At 48.4% G+C, this 13,971-nt stretch overlaps 1 pseudogene across 1 annotated transcript in view; it reads left to right on the top strand.

Moving 5' to 3' along the window:
- LOC146175636 (homeobox protein Meis1-like) overlaps positions 1-13,971 on the top strand; it is a 326,682-nt pseudogene that overhangs the window by 58,691 nt on the left and 254,020 nt on the right. The window lies entirely within an intron of this gene.

Genomic DNA, 13,971 nt, shown 5'->3' with positions numbered 1-13,971 from the left:
TTACTTTTGGCTGTGCTGTAGCACTTTAGCCGTAAAAATCCAAGCCAAGTATCGAGTCACCCAGAAATCCGAAATATGTAAACAAACAATATGGCTGAACACAGCGGAGCGCGGATACACAGTGCGGAGACGCACGGAGACACGTAGAGCATGCAATTGGCGTCCAAACTGTGAGGCGCTCAGTCAAAACTTTAAATAGTTCCGAGATAAATATACGGGGAGATGCGGTTACCAAGGAACACAGAGCCCAAAATGATCGTGAGTCGCTGCCATTACTGGACCACTGCTGTGACCGAGAGTCATGCCGTTCCGCGAGAGCCTGCAGTGCTAATAATTTTACACCTAAATTAACAGGTTTTAAAACAAAACATTAGAAATATAATTTTTAAATTTCAGTGTGCGCAGAATATGTTGTTGCGTTACTTGTTTCTGCTGCGTATCTGGCGTCAAGAGTACACATTCGGTTCGCGATCGAATGCGAATGAGTTCCCCAAACTCATTCGATGAAGAATGTCATTCGAACCTAATGACGTTAAATTTTCTCGTGTAGCATGGGAATAATGACATTAGATGCTAATGTCATTCGTATCGAATGACATTAAATTTGCTCGTGTGACAGGGGTATTAGCTGTTAGCATTTGTAATGCATGCCATGACCGATTGTGCGTCTACAGACAATCTTGAGTTTACCTTGTCTCCCATCTTTTGTATTCATCTGGGTTTGGAGACGCTTTCTTTTTAAACAAAGAATAGGTTGATTTGGTTGGTTTATGGGGTTTAACGTCCCAAAGCGACTCAGGCTATGAGAGACGCCGTAGTGGAGGACTCCGGAAATTTCGACCACCTGGGGTTCTTTAACGTGCACTGACATCGCACAGCACACGGGCGCCTGCTTTTCGCCTCCATCGAAAAGCGGCCGCCGAGGCCGGGATTCGATCCCGCATCCTTGGGAACAGTAGTCGAACGCCGTAACCACTGCGCCACCCCGGCGGGGGTTCAAGCAAAGAATAGACGTAATAAATAGACTTCCTCTTTAGGCTCTGTATAATGAAGTCCTGTAGAACAGTCTGTATAGGCTATCAACAGAACAAATGAAGTATATTTGTAGCTCGCTGTGGATCTGCGCGATTTATAGGCAGTACGAAAATCACATTTGCAGGCATAAAATCTGAGCTGTGCGACCGATCAGCTACTCAGTGCCCAATAATATGGAAAGAATGCGCTCGTTTCTGGCTCAAAGCTATTGAAACCGGCTGTGTGATAGAAAACATCCAACTTGCTCAAGCAGAAGGAAATGAAACACAAAGGAAAATAGTCAGTGCATGCAATTTAAGCGTTTAATTGTATTATAGGGAAAATAGGTCAACATAATTACACTTGTGCGGGTCATAAAATGCGCGGAATAGGTAGCGAGTGACAGAGTAACAGATGTAATGCCAAGATGCGCTCGACTTGGAAAATGAGACGGTGTGATAAGGTCACTAAATGCAGCACAGCAGGAATGACAGCTGGGCAGGTTGCAAAACGCTCATAATAGAGGGGAAACCGGGGCAAACAGTGGGGAAAAATGATTGGAAACTCTGCTGCAAATATGAGGTGAAGTTCATCGGTCATTGGATCAGTCCGTAGCCTAATCATAAATGTCAAAAGAACTAAGTTATCTAAATGCCTCCGCTGGTTGGGGGACTTTGACCTGTCGTGGCATGAATTGTATACTGATAATGATTGTCGTTACAACGTCCGTGAAATGTGGCTTCACGTTGTCTCTAAAACCACCACTATCGAAATCGAAATCAACTTGGTCTGTCTGCTTTGCGGTGAAGTGCGTTATCTTGCAGCGAGCTCTTGCATATATATATGAGCTGTCGGAGGACAAACGATTGAAACAATCATGCCCTGTGGGTGGACTGCCGTTTCTTTTTTGTTCGTATAGGATGCTATAGAATGACATGACACGCGTTCCCGCCCTTTCTTACGCTCTGTATTACTTCTCTGGAGTCGACAATGTGACTGCTGACAGGCCTCGGACGCCTTCATTGCCGTGCGAGAGGTATAGGCTATGCGCACGTCGTCTTCTCGTCCAGTCCTTGGCCTTTTGTGTCGTCCCTAGCGATGGCCTCGCTGTGGAGTTGTTTCACTTGGAACTGCGCAGCCCCGTGGCGTCCTTTTGAACACTTTTTTTTTATCTTTGTTTTTCCCGCCATGCACTGCCTTAATCCTGCTGCAAAAGTCGGATAAACAAAGACCGAAAGGGGCCGAGGAAACGAGCGAGCCCCGTGGCGTTCCGGGCAGGGTCGTGATGGGTACCTGTCACGGAGCCGTCACGTCACGCTTAGTTTGAGCGTCGGCATCGCTCTCGCCATTGTCCGCGTGGTGGTGGGGCCGCGCCGCGGTGACGGCCCACCAAGCACGGGACGACGCGCCTGTTGTTCCTTTGCACGCCGCTGCCGCGGCTGACGCATTATCTTCGCTCGGGCTCGGCCCTTTTGTCTTTACTTTGTTTTTTTTCTGCCTTCCCTGCTGTGTTTCTTTTTGTTGTCCCTCTTTAGACGCCTGCGTTCGCTAGGGTGTGAGAGTGTCGCCGCGCGAGACAAGATTACTTGCAGTGCCCTTTTTCCAGGCACATTTTTCATTACCAACGTTTTTCTTTTTTTCTCACCGGCGATATTGTTTTCTACTAGTGTTTTCAGTAACGCTTCCAGCAACAAAGCTTTTTTCGTGAACGTTGTTATCCACGAAGGTTTTCCATACAAGTACGTTTTCGGCCAAATTTTCCACTGCCGTCGCCTTCCACCAAAGTCGTGTTTCACCTAGTGTTGTCGGGGCGAGAGCAAAAGCAAAATTGTCTGTTGCTTGTATCTCCGAAAAAATTGTCACGTGATTTGGTATCAAAATTGTGACACTATACCGCTCTTTATGCAGCGTTCAGGGCAGCGTCACACCGGTTCCCTTCCCTTTTCATATCTACCTACTATACTCCGTTTCATACATCAGGTGCAACGCAGCGAAAGCTACGCAAGTAGTCCACAAGAAAAAAAAAAAAACAAAACAAAACAAGAGGCGTATCACTACGCGCTCGTTCTGTAGGCGAGTGGTTCCTGCCGAAACGGGCTCTATTCCGAGTATACACGTTTGCAATAACATGCTTCGCATGCTTAGACATCTCCACAGAGCGGATCTTATAGAAAAAATGCGCACCAAAGAACCATTTTCTTAAAAAGAGATGCGCAGCGCGGAGGGCACAGCCAGCGCCATCTGGTGGCACAGCTGGCAAGGTTGCGGGGCAGCAAAACGCGGCACGAACAAAAACGACATAATAAAACATACAAATTAGCCGAATCCGACCTTTTCTCCTTAAAAAAGGTGCTTTTTATGAAGTTGATGGCAAATGTAAAATGCATTAAGCTTGCAGACAAAGCAACTATTAGCTTCTCTCGTCAAGAGCAGGCACTATTTTTTATCGCGGATGCGGAGAGCGCAAACAAGAGCTGTAGCTTTGGTAGTGTTGCACTTGATGTATGAAACGGAGTATAGTCAGGTTTGAGGCTACTCTGACGGTAAGGATTCGAACCGGGGACATATATGCACCTCCAATTGTATAAGCCGTTACTGTAAGTGAACGTGTCCGCCAAAAACTGACACATGCACTGCGATTTTCCTCTTCTCCAAAATCAAGCCAACTAAAAACGTTTAACAAAGCCACGCCAAGCCACGCCAAGCCATGCCATGCCAAGCCACGCCAAGCCATGCCAAGCCATGCCAAGCCATATGCCAAGTTACGTCAAGTTATGCCAAGTTTACCAAGTTATTGAAAATCATGCCAAACCATGTCAAACAGTGCTTTCAGACGTCTAAATCAATTGAAGTTAGATTTAAACCCTGACTCTTCTGTATTTTTTTTCCTCGCTAGCATTCTTTTCGTGCGAAGCCTTTATCGTCTAACTGCATTTCTAAAGCTGTTTTCAAATGGAGAACTGAGCGGTCTACATGCAAACTGCACTGCATTATTGTGTTCCTACACGCCTGTTGGCCACGCGGGGCAAGAATTCGGTAAGAGCACGTCATGTATAAAGCGTTGGGCGCGTCATCCTGATCGGACCAGGTCTCCCTGTGCTGCAAACAGCTTGTGAAAAGGAGGACGAGGATATAATGTTGTTTTTCATATAGTTATTAATATTCTATGCACCTGCAGGCTGCTGTTGCAAGCGTCATCGCGTGTTGGCACTTGCATCGCTTGCGCAGTGTTTGTGGCCTCTTTTGCCGCTCACGTATGTTTTCGGTAGATACTGTCACTCGCTTTTGTACAAGTGACACCCACTCGCTGCCCGCTGTGTTCTTCGGGACGGTTTCGCTGTGCGAGAGACGAGAGGAATTTCCGGTGCTTCTCGTGCGAGATGGAAATATGCACTCCCTAATAAACGGCTTGAGACGGGCTTATGTGGGTGGCACCGCATGATTGCTGTTCAACGTTTTTGAGAAGGACACCAGCTATGCACGAAACCGGCTCTATAGAGAAGTTCTAAATTCAGTGAATATTCGCTGAACCAGCGGACTGAGCAACCGAAAAGTTGCGTTTGCAGACGCCCGCATGAATATGTATAAAGGAAGAAACAAACAAACAAAAAAGAAAAAAAAAGGGGGGGGGGTGTATACATTAGAAAAACGACTGGATATATCGAGTGAATGCGCTTCGTTTAATGTTCTTTTTTGCTGTTTTTGTTTCATAACTTAGGTTATGAAGGCGGGGTTCTTGTGGTTGCATAAGCACTCAATGAGTGGTGACGTATGTTAATTTATCGATCCTTATTCACTTACTTTTAGCACCATATGCTTTACGAGCCACCCTGTAAGGGTCTATGAACTAATTCTGGAACCTGTAAGTTAAAAAAAAAAGAAAAAGTATGCTAGTCGCTACTGCCTTGCTTAACGGCTTCTCATTATGTCAAGCTCCCTTTTTTTTTTTATACGGCAATGATTATTGTGACGTTGCGGAAAACGAAGAACTGAAGTAAACTGACGTCGGAAAGAGCGAATTGACACGCCCTGTACATGTAACGTCAAAAGCTGAAAACCGGCGATATCTCATGTCGGGTGCTAGAATGGAGGACATGAGCGGCAGGCGAACACAAGAACTCAATCGGTGACGTTTAAAAGTGAGATGCGGTAGCCATTATATACACCGAATGTGGCCGCTGTTGACGCTGGACAGCAGTAGTGTGACGTCACTGAGCGAGACCTTTCTCAGCATTAAATCTAGAATCGTGATTAACGACAAGCTGGTTCGAATCCCGTCGACCAAACAACCTGTTTATTAAGAATTTTAGTGAGGTTCGGTGGATTTAGATGTCTTCGGGGACCCTCCTCTTTTCCGAATGACGTCTTTCGAACCATCGTGTTTATGCAGCGCCTATAGAGCGTCGGTTCATGTTTGTGTTTTGTGTGATCGAGTGCATGATCCATCTCCATAAGAGCGCGAAAGGAAGGGGCGGGGGGGGGGGGGGTGATACGTGACTGGAGCCGGTTGTGAGTAGTAATGTGTGGTTTAACCCGCGTGAGCTGATACACAGGAGGAGGAGGAGGCAGATGAATAAACGAAATGAGTTCTGATGACTTCGTCCCGCAGTGGTTTCCGCTAGTATGATTAGTATGATTGCATAAACATGTAGGAGAAGTCCAGGCATGCGAAGCTGTGCCACTCGAAAGAAGCCGCTTGCAAGATATACATCCACATCATCGTAATCGGCATCGCTTGCCATCATCGTCGGATATCCAACGAACCGCTGAGAAAATAGCTTACGGAATTCGCGAGCAGCTGCAAAAGACACGCCAATCTCGCCGTCGAGTCCACCTTGCGCCTTCGGAGAGAGGTAGGGGAAAGGAGAAAGAAAAAGGAGGAGCGGCCTCTTTTGAAGAAACGACGCCTGGCGCGCCGCCGTGTTGTTGCATGGGCCGAGCCCTCGAGGCCTCCTCATGCGGAGGCGACGCGCGGTGCACAAGCATCATCCTCCAACCCCCCTCCCCCCTTACCTGTATGCGCAATAGTACGCCCACCGGGACGCCCGGTTGAGTGACAAGCACTGTAATCACGCTTGCCCGCTTGCGCGCACTGCCCCCTCGTGGCGAATGTGAACGCCGTCTTTGCCGTGACTCCGGCTGACTCTTTAGAGAACCGGTGCGTCTGCTCTCGAAGAGCGCGAGAAAAACTTAAGAAAACAATGCAGAGAAGTGCACATTTCAGACGTTATACAGAAGGCTATAAAGAAGTAACGTCAGATGAGCAGGGATCCTCCGGTGCCAAATTATCTTGGTAAGAATAAAAGAATAAATGTAGAAATGCAAAGTCGTTGGTGCGAACTCGCTTCATTCGAACTTCCGGTTTATTCGAGCTAGTGCTTTGGACGCCTGTGTTCGGTGTAGTCGGATGCCTTTTGATTCGAACCGCGCCTAACTCAGTGATAGGTTAATGGCAATTACAAGGTTACTAGCCTCACCCTTGCACATGCAGAAGTTAAGAGTTTACACATCTATGGTAGGTATGCCTTGGTATGGTAGGGCCATCGTAAAGCTTTTCAGGCAGTGACCTTTATCGGTCAGAACGCAGTTTCCGGCGGGGGGCCTCTGGACGCTTGTAAGAAATCATACAGAATGTGAGCATTTCCGCGGGACGATTACTCACCCGCCTTACTCTCCTTGGGACCAGCACATGTATCGCGGTGTGCGAGGCCGTAACGAGAAGGCGCTCCGTGCGTATACGCAGCTTAAGTTCGCGTTCTGGTCATACCCGCACCTTCGCTGGTTCACGCGCCTCACGAGTCATTTGTCGTGCTTATAGGACTACTTCCCTTTGTTTATGCGTTTCCGATTTTCGCTCTGACCAGTTCGTGCGCAGGTTCGTCCGCGCTTGCCATTGGAATGCATCGGCGTCGTGTCGACGATTTGTTCCTGCCTTGGCATTCGCAGCGGGCTGGACACCGCGGCGCCAGAGTCGAAGGGGGGTCTTCCTGGAACAGGCATGCAGCTTAAGGAATAGATAGAATGATCAAAACGACGACACGGAAAGAAGAGTCGCTGTGCATGTGCGCCATATATAGGCCCAAGCTGCTCGCAAGCGTTCGTCCGCCCCCCGCTTCCACCATCATCGTGCGTGCCTTGAAGATTCCCGGAGGGACACCCCGCTGAGGTGGAGTCTGCTGGTTCTCCTGGCGCGAGGGCTACCCTGCCGCGATGGGAAGATGAAACTCGACCATCTCTCAGAAACTGTTCCTGCTTCCTTTTGCATCTTCGTTTATTGTTCTTCATTGCTGCGTTCGGCTGGGCTTGACTTTTGACTTCGGATCAACGCAGGGTCCCGTGTGTGTGTTCGTCTGGCCTTGCGGGCCCACATCGTTCGTGCATGGCAGCGCCGGCATGATGAGGCCGCCCTCGGCTTGGTCGTCTTTCTTACACAAGCTCCATGAATCTTTCTTAAGATTCGCCAGGGTCTCTTTCTTTCTTTCTTTCTTTCTTTCTTTCTTTCTTTCTTTCTTTCTTTCTTTCTTTCTTTCTTTCTTTCTTTCTTTCTTTCTTTCTTTCTTTCTTTCTTTCTTTCTTTCTTTCTTTCTTTCTTTCTTTCTTTCTTTCTTTCTTTCAAGGTATATCCATATGAGATTGTCGTGGCGAGGGGACGTCGCAACGAGGTACAGAATGGTAAACTGACGTCGCCGCTGTTTATTTTCTTTCCACACCCTTCTAGCTACTGGACCTCTTCAATCTGTGCAAGTCTATAATAAATAGCATATAAACTCGTGGCTAACGTCTTTGCGAGGGATGTGTGCACCACTGTCATGACGGCTCGCATCATGCCTCAACTGTAGAGGCTTGCTGGCCGTCGCTCATCTCTCTATTCGATGAAGCGAACGAACGATGTGCAGAGTGCCAGTGCGCGCTTTCTTCTCGAAGGGTAAACGAGTGACACCGCCAGCATGATGTGTCGTGTTGCGCCGGAGTGCGATGGATTTTATAGACTGGCTTCCCCACCACGATGCCCGCTGATGCGTGCTCCTCTAACTCGCTTCACCAGTAACTAAAGTCTAAAACGCCACTTAACTCTTTTGGAAAGGGACGGAGGCGCCGCTATGTCTTGACGGGTCGCATCGTGTTGAAATGCTAGCGCTTGCAGACAGTCCTCCGCCCTTTCGGCCCCTCTTCCCCTGTACCTCTAAGTGGCTCAGTTCTGATGCTGCCCTTGTTTTCCGACTGAGCCTCTCGATCCCTGGATATTTATACTCCTAGGCTCTCTCTCTCCTCTTTCCACCCTTTTCTCTCTCTCTATGGCTGCACCGCGCGAAGCTCGTCTCAACGCACGCGTCTTGTTCTGTCTCTGATTCTTTGCACGGCGTTCTCGTGCTGTGGCGGTGTTTCGTTGAACGGACGGACCCTCTTTTTGCGAGCCGCAACTCGGAGCAGGGGTTGGCGGCTGCCGGAATGGCTGCAGCTGAGGTGAACGTCCTGCTGACCCCAACGCGTTGCCGCTGCATGCAGAGCCTGCTCAGGACAGAACAGGGCCTCTTCCACCGTTGGCTGGCGGCAGCCCGGTTTTGATTGACAATCCGGATGCGAAACTGGAACCCCCCCCCCCCCCCTCCGCCACCAACCTCCAGCTTTTCTCTTCTCTGTACCTTCTCCCGGTGCTGTCCGCCCTATTATACGGGGCGAGAGAGGCGAAAGAAGTGATGTGACAGGTAGGCCATCGAGCTCGCTCCACGGGAAGCCAGGTGAGGAAGGAGGCGGCTTGCGGGACGGAGGCGAGGGGGGTGGCAGTTGGAAGTACTACATAGTCTGATGTGGCGGGCGGCTGTGGCGTGGGACCCCCAAACGACTGGGCCGAGCACCAGTCAGCCTTGGTGAACGCGTTATTTTGTTTCTGCGAAGCCTTTTATTTGCCTACAGACCATTTTGCTGCGGGTCGCTTTTTGTCTTGCCGGATGGGAAACCGAGTGCATAAACGAAAAAAAAAAAAAACAAAACAAAAAAAAAAGTGTGCTTTCAGCGGAGGTGTATAGGTGAGTGCAGTTTTTTCTGCGAAGAAGTCACAGCGGCTCTTGGTAACGGAACGAACGTGGCACCTTGTTTCGCTCTGCGCGTCTGCTTCGGAACATATTTTTCCCACGCGACGTAGATTCTCGGAGCTCCGTTGTCTGTGCCTTGGCTTTGCCGTGCGCCCGTGCCTGCCGTTCTCTTAAGCCCACACGAAATGTATGTGCTCGTCTGACGTCTAACCGACCCTTGCCGCGCCGAGACACCGCCGGGCACGAATGAGCATTTTCCGTTCTGCATGCCTGTTACCAGGCGGGTGAAATCAGGCGCATTCAGTTTCTATGAACCATGCCGTAATCTTCGTATTTAGTGATCCTCACTCTATAGATCGCACAGTAACCCGAAGAAGCTAAACGAGTGCCCGGAAAGGGAATATGTATGAGAGGTCTACAGAAAAAAAAAAAAAAGAATAAAATGGCTGAATAGAATAATTTATTGTTAAATATTGTTGTCATTACGGAGAGAAAAGTGATTGAAAACTATTAATTTTGAATGCCAGATAATTTGCCAGTAGGAAGAAAAACAAATGCATCGTCGGTTGGAACGGAGCTTACGAACTCACCAAGAAGGAAAGATCCGTCGGGCACTCCTCAGAGCGGAGATATCTTCAAATGTCACGGAAAACAGCTAAAGTTCAACCACTCATGGTGAGCGCTTGGAGTTAAATCCGAGTGATCCAAAACATTTTCCAAGCTTCACATGCTGCGATGTATTACTTCTGCAAAAAAGTTGCGTCTGCATGCTACACTCGCTCGCAGCACACGCTGCTCCAGCCAATCTAGTAATGTTGGCTCTAGCGCGGTTTCTTTCCACAACTATAGACGCGCGCAGGAATCGAATCGCGCCGCCGTGTTCAAGCGTCCGACATTACCACACGTGGATAGTTCTAAAATTGGATGAATGGTACGTTGCAAATTTTGATTGGTATCATGTGCGCTGCTGTCTGACTTCGCCTTCGCGTGCCTGTTTCTGTTGTTGTTAATTTGGTCCCTCCAGTAATGAACTCGCCTTCATTCAAACGAAGAGCGAGCGCCGCAAGGCGTGGCCGTCCGCAAATAATGCGTTCGAATTCCCGGCTTTAATTACTCGACGACGCTTTACCCTCGCCGTTCTCCCTCCGCCACGTGGACACACGCACACGTCGACGCGGTTGTCGCCTTTTCATTCTGCGGCAAGCAAATGACTCGACCAAGCCTATTACGTTTCTCCTATCTCTATTTTTATTTCTGACTCTCTAATCGCACGCCACTTTTTTCTTATTTCTTTCTATGGTGTGGTTAGCAATGTTCGCAACTCCATTTTTCTTTATCTAGTATACGTGTGTTATTTTCCTTGATTGAATAATATAGCCCGGAGTGTTTCCACCGCACTTCCTCTATACATTTGCCTTCTTTTTCTACCACCATCAGTTCTTTTTCTTCGCCCTGTATGTATCACTGCTTCGCTTCTCTATCGATTTTTGACGTATCGCTTGTCTTTCCTCGTTTATTCTTTTAACGTCTAGCGGCGGTCCTAAATTGAATCCAATATATTCGTCCAGCATGGGCGTGGCGCTGGCGATCTCTTCGTGTCGCCTTTCTTGCAGTTCAGGCGTGTGCTTTCTTTCGTTTTTCTCCAGGAAAGCGGGGGGGGGGGGGGGGAGGGGGTTTGGGCGTTAATTATTCTTGACTGCGGTGGCGCGCGAACTTATTTGAACGCGTCCTACGTTCATGATGGCGTTGCCCTTGTGTATGTGCGTGTTTTGCTGCTGCTGCCGTTTGCGTTGTTTGTGTACGCGTTGCCCGCGTACTCGTCTGCAGGCTGCATAGATGGCGAACGCATCTTACGGGGAACAGCTCTTAACGAACTACCCCCCCCCCCCCCCCCCTTCCCCCTACCCCCCACCCAATCTCCACGTTCTCTCCGACCCCAAGCCCACACCCTCTGAAGTGGCAGCAGTAGGATAAAACCGGCTCAGGCTTCGGCTATGGCTTGGCTTCCCTCGGCTCGTCTCGGCGGTGTGGCCACGAGTGCTCTAGCCGCTTCAAAGGAGAACCGCTTCCTCCGCTGTTTCGTATCGTGAAAGCGATCTTTTATTAGTTTCAGTCCTATTCATTTCTTGTGTTATTTTTGTACGTCGTTCATCGGCTTCCGAATTCCTTCTAGTTCTGTTTTTCTCTTCTCTCGCTATTTCTTGTTATGGTTTTGCGTCCACTTTCGTACATGCATGGGCCGTTCATACAACGCTACTGCGTCTGGAGCTGCCGCAATGAGGCGAGCATTCCGATAAACTAATGACGTTCCCTTATATATATAGCAAAGCCCCGCCCATCTGCGGGCTTTTCGTTATCGTCATTTTCTTGTGTCCGCGGCAAAAGCCCCGTCTAGCTGGCGTAGTTTGATGCATATAGTGTTTTGAATCTACCGCGGAGAGCCTTCCTCCTTTCTCATTCTCTGCGCACAGAACCATTTGTGCCCGGCATGTCGAAAAAATACGGCATGAAAGGAATGCTAAAAGCTAGACAAACATCCAAAACTGCACAATGCGCTTTCGTATTCGGCTTTGTGTGTGTATACATTGGGCTCAAACCATATATAGAGCTGTGTTTGTTGTCTAAAAAGTATAGTTTTCAGAACGGAACACTATTGAGCAGGTCTAGAATATAGAGGTCGCTTAACTCGACAGTGTTAACTTGGCAATTTCGCGAGCTAGTTAAATTCCACCGCAGGTAGCTGCACTAATTAAGCTTACCGAAGTATTCAGTTTCGGGAAACGATTCCGAGTTACAGTCCGCTGGGTTTGACCGACATTGTCTTCTCATGTGGACTATCATGTTCCGAGTTGTCTGTTTTTTTTTTTTTTTTTTTTTTTTGTGTGTGTGTGTGTCACGGGAACAAAAATGGCGTGTTCAAGAAGCTATCGAAGTTAAAGTCTCAAGCAGAACGGTGAAGTTTTAACGGTTCGACAACTTTGAATTAGGTTCGCGGGTATTTACTACCTGCGTTCTTATATATGTAGGCCATACTGCGCTGCAAAGGCTCTGTACTAGCGGTGTAGTTAAAACTGGGTGTAACAAAGTTTGCGAACGCTGCAAACGATTTAGTTTTCTCCGAACCGCGACAGTGTTGCTCGTATTTCAGCTGGATGCTTCGGGCGTTACAAGTCCTCTACATAGCTTTCTCGCTAGAACCGGGTCTTGTTAAACAGATTGACCGTGCTTGCCTGTATTGATAGCCCCGAGCCGTTTAGCAGAAAGCTGTATATACCTACCTCCTCCAGTTTGAAATTATATGCGCATGCACTTAGCTCGAGCGCTGCACCGCAGGTGTCAAGCGAGAGTATGCATGAAGGCCGCGAAATATCAAGCTATAGGTTCGAAATGACCTGTCAGACCTTTGTCGTACTTTTGAATCGTAATATTCTTTAGAACATTGTTGAATCAATGAGGAAATGCTGCAGAATCCCATAGCGCACGCAGAGGGCGACGGAGGTAATTATTTTTATTTTTAGGCTCTTTTGAACGATATCTTCAAGGGCGCGGTGAGGTCAAAGCCCCTTAATTCTAGAATCTCATTAGAAATAAACAGCGTTGTGTCCTATGTAGTACAAGCTTCCTATTGCAACTAAACCCTTTTATGGCACGTTCGGCGTTCGGCAGGAACGATGCACAATTACCGCTCGAAGGATGCTCTGTGAAACCGAGGAACTGGCGAGCTCCTGCTTGCTCTGTATCGGCAGTCTCAGATTTCGCATGGCTCTGTTCAATATATAATGTGTGCAACAAAAAACCGCCATAAATTTACGATGAGCCTTTTGCTTGAATTCTTCGCATTGGATGTTTGATTTTTGTTTACAATTCGAGCGTTCGTTGCAGATTAAGCAAAGGGGCTCATTGCAGAGATTGTAAGGAAGTTAGGGGAAGGGGAGGGAGGGATTTATTCAGTCCTTCGGATCATATACAGCTCGCAAGGCTCAACGAATTCCAGTTGTTCTTCGTGTGTACTGAATAACTTGTTAGTACAAAAAAAAAAGAAAAAAGAAAGGGAAGGAGGGGATTTCGCACTTAGGCGAAGTATCGGTCCCGTCATAAACTGGATGAGAATTGAGAGAGAGAGAGAGAGTTTGTGTGTGTGTGTGTGTGTGTGTAGGGGGAGGGGGTGAGTTTTGTTGTTTCTGGAGTGACCTTCATCGAGGGCCAATGGGACAGTTCAGATGCTTAAGTACGAGTTTATGTGTAACGGAAGTACGTGAGAACTATAACTGGCGAGTGAATCCTCGTATTGGTAGTGACGACGCAGTCCTGGTGCGCGATTAAGCATAGGCGACGCTGCACCCTTGCGCACCTAACTTTAAGCTGCTACCAGCTCTGTATACATGGTCTCGACAGCACCGGAAAACGTCTGGCGCCCAGCCTTCCTTCGGCATGTCGACATTACTTGTGCACTGGGCATGTCAGGTTGTGCCATGGACATGCCGACGTGTTCCCTGGGCATGTCGACAGGGATAATAAATAGGCATGCCGAGTTTTCCCTGCTGCCCACTAACGTGGTTCCTGAATGTGCCGAAGACCCCAGTATGGTTAATATCCCTGATGAAATTAATGCATTCCAAGGGGGGGGGGGGGGGGGGGGGGTAAGGAGACGTAAGCTGGCAGAGAATCAGGTGAAGTGATAACGTTAGGCTGTTTGGTATAGGCAAAGACTTTCAGAGGCTGTTGCATCACAGCGAGGTTGGAAATAATCGGGAGAGGTATTTTCACTGCGGTGCGCGTAATCTGGCTTTCGGTGTGGATGATGGTGCGCGCGTTGAGTGCAGATGATGGACGAGACTGGCGGCAGAACGCCTCCTCTTTCTTGCACTTGGTTTCCACAGGTTGTGTAAAGAATTTTAGAACTCACCAGCTCACTCGACCAAGC

This window comes from Amblyomma maculatum, chromosome 10 (genome assembly GCF_055883805.1).
Source record: "Amblyomma maculatum isolate TAMU_Amacu chromosome 10, ASM5588380v1, whole genome shotgun sequence".
Lineage (NCBI taxonomy): Eukaryota > Metazoa > Arthropoda > Arachnida > Ixodida > Ixodidae > Amblyomma > Amblyomma maculatum.
This window is presented reverse-complemented; position numbering and strand designations above follow the sequence as displayed.